The sequence below is a fragment of the Chinchilla lanigera genome, unplaced genomic scaffold, assembly GCF_000276665.1.
Source record: "Chinchilla lanigera isolate Chin_1 unplaced genomic scaffold, ChiLan1.0 scaffold00049, whole genome shotgun sequence".
In the NCBI taxonomy this organism is placed as follows: Eukaryota; Metazoa; Chordata; class Mammalia; order Rodentia; family Chinchillidae; genus Chinchilla; species Chinchilla lanigera.
Genome location: NW_004955450.1, coordinates 4,902,004 through 4,907,961, shown reverse-complemented (window position 1 = coordinate 4,907,961; position 5,958 = coordinate 4,902,004).

Here is a 5,958-nt window from a genome sequence, read left to right as displayed (position 1 = left end):
CGGCGGCGTGCCGATCCCTCCGCACGCTCAGCCAATCGCAGCGCGGCCCTGTGCCCGCCCCCTGCGTCTTCGCGCGGGCACCTTCTCCGGACGCACAGGTTGCTCTTTTGGGGGAGCGGGGAACTACATTCCGGAGCGGAAGGACACTCTTCTCAAGTCATACCACCGATCCGCCTGAGAGCCAATAGGAAAGCGGTGAGGCAGCAAGACCCGCCCCCATCCCCGGATGCCTCCCCCGACACACAACCCCTCCCCCGTCCCCGGGCTCCTGGGCCACCTGTTGCAGCCGGAGATGGGTGGCTGCAGCGGGGCTCTTCGCTGGGCCTCCCGCCCAGGTTGCCCCAGTTGCCCCGGCCTCCCCTACCCGGGCGGAGCCCAGATTCGTAGGTCCCCGGGCAGCGTTCCCGGCCCCGCCCTGGAACTCTTCACCCTGTGGGTACCGGCCCAGGGCACCCAAGGGGGCCGAGCGGAACGGGAAGTGGTGGGGAGCAAGGAGGCCAGGATGGAGTGGAGTCTGGGCCGCCTGGGGAGGGCTCCGGCCCTGCAATGGGATAGCGGGTGCCGGGAGCTTGACTCCGGAACGAGGAAGGACTGGTTGGGGCCAGTGGATGAGTAGCTCAGCAGGAATCCCGCAGAGCCAGTGGCTGGGAGTAGAAAGTGAGTAAAGGCACCGATACAATCAGGAAACAGCGAGTCGGAACGTTAGCCCCGTGCTCTGTGCAGGAGCAGCGCCGATGTTCTCAACCCGGCTGGGCATTTAAATCTGCACTGTTGAAGCTTTTCTTACATTTTTACGGGGTATTTTCTAATTTCCCCATTGTGGGCTCATCAAACACTGATGAGGGAGAGTAACTATGAGTTACAGAGTTCACACTGGGCTTCCTCAGCCGGCTTCTGAGAGCAGATACATTGTTTCCACATTCAAAATATGGATACTGTTGGCTGACGTTCTTTTTTCCTTTTTGCCGGAAAATGAGGGCAATGGGTGTGACCTGTTCAGGCAGACGCCCTGCTGAATCACAGGCCTTCATTTCACTTCCTGTTAACTTAGATAAGCTGGGAGGAGAAAGTGATAGCCTAAATTTTGTGTGCAATAAAATAGTGTTAATTTCTTCTGGTCCGCCGGGTGTGGTAGCCCACGCCTGTAATCCCAGCACCCGGGAGGCTGAGGCAGGAGGATCGTTGCGAGTTGGGGACCAGCCTGGGCTACAAAGTGAGCTCAAGGCCAGCCTGAACTGCATAGCAAGACCCTGTCTCAAAAAGACAAAAAAAAAAAAAAAAAATTTCTTCTGGTCCACTTCATCGTAGATAGGAAGGAAGTGCTTGGTTATTAAGGTGGTGAGAGGGCATGAAATTGTATGGAAAAAGATCTACGAAGAGTGGGGGACGGCACCGGGTGGCAACAAGACCGCCTGTGTCAGACTATGTAGCATTTTGACGTTTTCCACCTAGGTATAGTGTCAAGATTTAAATGCACATGTATTAAACAGGAGAACCGCTGGGGATGGTGACACAAGCCTGTAAGCTCAGCACTCAGGAGGCTGAGGCAGGAGAATTGCTGTGAGTTTGAGGCCTGCCTGGGCTACAAAGTGAGTTTAAGACCAGCCTGAGCTGCGTAGTGAAACTGTCTCTAAAAGGCAAAAATAAATAAACAAGCAAACAAACAGGAGAACCATGGCAAAGCGGTGCCTGCTGGCTGCAGACCCTGATCATCTGAGCTGTAGAAATGCTATCTTCGCTCATGCTAGGTGCACAATAAGATGAATCACTTGGCTTTAAGGCAACAGTTTCAATTTCACTGAGAAGCAGTACACTAAAGAGTGAGCTTAGGTTATCTTATCTTAGTTCCAATTCCACTCACCAGCCCTATAACCATATACTGTCATTTAACATGTAGGAGTCTAATTCCTCAAAGTAAATGGAGGACAATTCCAGCTTCTCAGGGTGGAGTTTGATCAGCTGATACATGAATGACTCCAGCATGGTGCCCGGTAGGCACCCTTTTCCTTGGGGAACGGACTTCTCTTGGGGGTTGTCCTGATGCCCAGTGCCAGGCCATCTGTCTGAAGTCCAGTTGCCTAGGCTGACCCCTGAATCTTCTCTCCTTTGACCAGGGCTACGGGAGCCATGGCTGCTCAAGTCACAAGCCCTCAGCCTAGCGCAAGCTTTCCTGTGCTCCCTGAGCTAGTCAGGATGGGGGTGCGGAGCTGCTAGGTTCACTAGACCAAGGCACAGATGGCTGTTTTGTGTAGATTCTTCGCCACAGAGCCACAGAATCTGGAGTTTTATGGTTTAAGTGAGTTCAGTGGGAATCCTGGGGGCCGGCACGGTATGCAAATCATGCTGGACCCAATCTTGCATCCTAAAGACAAACTTGGGCCCAGGAGAGGAGGGCGGAATTTCAGGCTTTCTCATGGATCATGTGACCTCCTGGCCTCTGCTGCAGCAGCGGTGCTGTTTCTGCTCAACAGTACAGATAGGCAGGCCAGCCCACGGGCCTTTGATATCAAGTTAAAGCAGAAACACTTACCACTTTGGACTTCCTCTGCCCCTTCTAGAGCTGCACCAGGTGGGCTTTTTTCTGTGGCTTCCCCAGACTCCTGAAATCTCCTCCGCCTACCAGGATAGCGTATCAGTTATCCCAGACAAAGCCCGGAAGGAAAAGTGGGCCCTTTGAGTTAGGGAGAAAGAGAAAAGCAGGCTTTGTGGGCTGGGAAGGGCAGGCCCTGTGGAGGAGCTGTTTGTGCTACATGTGGAGGACAGGGTAGGATAGAGATGAGCACAAGGACCATTCCAAGGAGGAAGGCAGCCAGAGAATACTGAGTTTTGTTTTGTTTTTGTCTTTTTTGAGACAGGGTCTTGCTATGCAGTTCAGGCTGTCCTTGAGCTCACTTTGTAGCCCAGGCTGATCTCGAACTTGCAACAATCCTCCTGCCTCAGCCTCCCAAGTGCTGCGATTATAGGTGTGCGCCACCACGCCCGGCTTGTTTTTCGTCTTTTTGAGACAAGGTCTCGCTATGCAATTTAGTGGCCTTGAGCTCACTTATGTAGCCTAAGCTGGTCTCAAACTCACAATGATCCTTCTGCCTCAGCCTCCTGAGTGCTAGGATTATAGGCGTGTGCCTCCACGCCCAGCCTTTTAGAATACTGAGTTTTGAATGCAGCGGTGTACTGTATCTAGATTTTCCTACCCTACTAGCACTTAGAGCAAGAAGGGAAACTGAGGAGTCCTTATTAGAATGAAAAACAGCCTCAGCCAAGGTGACCCTGTCACCAGATGTGACCTCCAGCAGCCTTTCTCCAGCCCCGAACCATTAGGGCTCCTGGAAAAGCCTTACTAGGGTGGCCTCGTCCTGCCCACCAAACCACTGCCCTGGAGCCCCGAGCGTTCCTTCCCCGTGAGCATGTGCTCTCTAGCAGACAGCCTGTGTCTCCCCAACAACGCTCTGCTGGGTACACTCTGTCACTTTCCATCACTGACAGCACACTGAAGGGTGCCGACACATGGGGCGTGGGAGGGGAAGGGGGGTGGGCACCTGGGTGAGCAGCGGGTGGTGTCCCCTTCCCGGGAACCCTCCTGCTGCAGGTGTCTGCGTCTTCCTTGGACACTCTCCACCTGTCTGTCCTTATACACTGGCCACCGGCTACCTCGCTTATCTCAAGGACAGGACAGTAAGACTAAGGGGACATGGGTCCTCTCCTAAGGACAATTTAAATGGTGGCATCTCTGCCTCCTTTACAGGTGTGTGTGTGTGTGTGTGTGTGTGTGTGTGTGTGAGAAGCTCAATCTGTGGCAAGTCCTGTGCCCTTCAAGTGACCCGAAGCCCAGCTTATTCCTGAGGGGGTGGGGCAGAAAACTGTGTAACCCCTAAGGGTTCCTGCCCACTACCCTAGATTGGCTCCAGGGGCTGCGAAGCCCCAAGCCCTCGCATGGATTCTCGGGAGGAGCTCTAAGTCACCCAGGAATGACTCAGCATGGCTCCTCTCCTGCCAGCCCGAAGGACCAGAAGGAGGCTCCTCCCCAGTGAATGGCTACATCCTTGCCAGTCATGACCACACCCGGCCTGGATGGAAAATTACCGGGGGAGGAGGGAAGGGAAGGTTACACTCAAGGAGGTTTTGACTTCTCAGTCCGGAAATGGCAGCCATCTCCTCTCCACCTGGAACTAATTTCTGGCCCTGTCCCTAACCAAGCGTGCCCAGGTCTGAATGAGGGGAGGTTACCTGTGCACGGGACAATGTCAAAGGCACAAGGCCACATCGCTTGTGCATGCAGTGCTCTTGATAGCCTCGCCCCTGGGACGGACAATAGTTTTTTTTGCTCACCAGGCCTGCAGACCCCACCTGCCCACCTCCAAAACAACCCTCAGCTCCTCCAGACAGTGGTGGATTCCTCTGCAGAAACTAAATTTTCCTGGTGACATGCACTATCTGTAGCTGAGTATGGTGATGTACACCTGTAATCCCAGCACTCAGGAGGCTGAGGCAGAAAGATCACTGTGAGCTCCAGGCCAGCCTACACTACAAAATGAGACCGTCTCAAAAAAACAAAATAAAAACCGGGCGTTATGGTGCACGCCTGTAATCCCAGCACTTGGGAGGCTGAGGCAGGAGGATCCTTGGGAGTTCAAGATCAGCTTGGGTTACAAAGTGAGCTCAAGGCCAGCCTGAGCAGCATATGGAGACCCTGTCTCAAAAAGACAACAAAAACAAAAACAGAAATTCTTTGTTCAGTCCTGCATTTGCTAATACAGTACTTGCCTTATCAGATGCCGAAGTGCTTACAACTGAGAAAAGCCTGTTAATGACTTCTGAATTGAAACAAAAATGTTACAATCCAAAGGAGCCATGCACCTAGGTCCAGTTCCTGGGCCACTAGGGGAGCTGCTGAGGAACCTCTAGGGAAGTAAAAATGTGGCCAGCAGCTCCGGTCCTGGAATTGGGCAGATCCACAAGCTGAAATCATAGTCACATTGGTCAACATCTCTAAAAAAATTTTATCTTCCACCTTTGCTCTCAGGACTTCATGCAAAAATTTTTCTAAAGCTCCAAAGGTCATATAGGAGAGAACCAGTTGTGGAATCAGGCTGCTGGAATCAGGCTGCTGCCACGAGTTGTGGGATTCTGGGAAATGGGCCTCCGTGCCTCTGCTCTTTCCTCTGCAAAAACAAGTAACAGCTACTTCACAGGCTGGTCGGAGCACTACGGTCAGTGTCTCACACACAGAGAGAGCTTACAATGTCAGACACAAAATAATGGAAAGTGTTAGCAAACCATGGGCGTTTAGCATAATGCGCAGCACCTACCCAGTAAGAGCCTCTGTGTAACTGTTTCTAAATCATACTGGTGGGCTGCAAAGGGCCTCCTGGGAGGTGGGACTTTAGCTACGGTGGGCTTACTGATGGGTCATTTACTTGGGAGGGATGCCTTCTAGACATGAGCCTGAGACTTGTAGTGTCAGTGCACTAGGCCAGTGGTGGTGAACCTTTTAGCTTTCAGTGGTAACAGCCTGCTGTCACACCAATACCGTAAGTTCACCACCATGGCGCTAGGCTTATTTTTTAAAACGATTCTTGCTATGTTACACAGGCTAGTCTTGAATTCCTGGGCTCAAATGATTCTCCCTGCCCCAGCCTCCCGGGTAGCTGGGAAAAACAATGTGTACCACCTTGCTGGGGTGGTTGGGCCTTTTTTTTTTTAAGACAGGGTCTTGCTATGTGGCCCAGGCTGGCCTTGCACTCGAAGGATTTCTCCTGCCTCTGCCTCTTGAGTGCTAGGATTACAAGCATGCACCAGCATGCCCAGCAGAAGGTACTAATCTTGATCACGAAGGGGTAAAAGAGTTTAAGAAACAACTTCTGGGGATATGGACCTTAAGAACAGTACTTCTGGGCTAGGGATGTGGCTCAGTGGTAGAGCTCTTGCCTTGCATGCAGAAGGCCCTGGGTTCGATCCCCA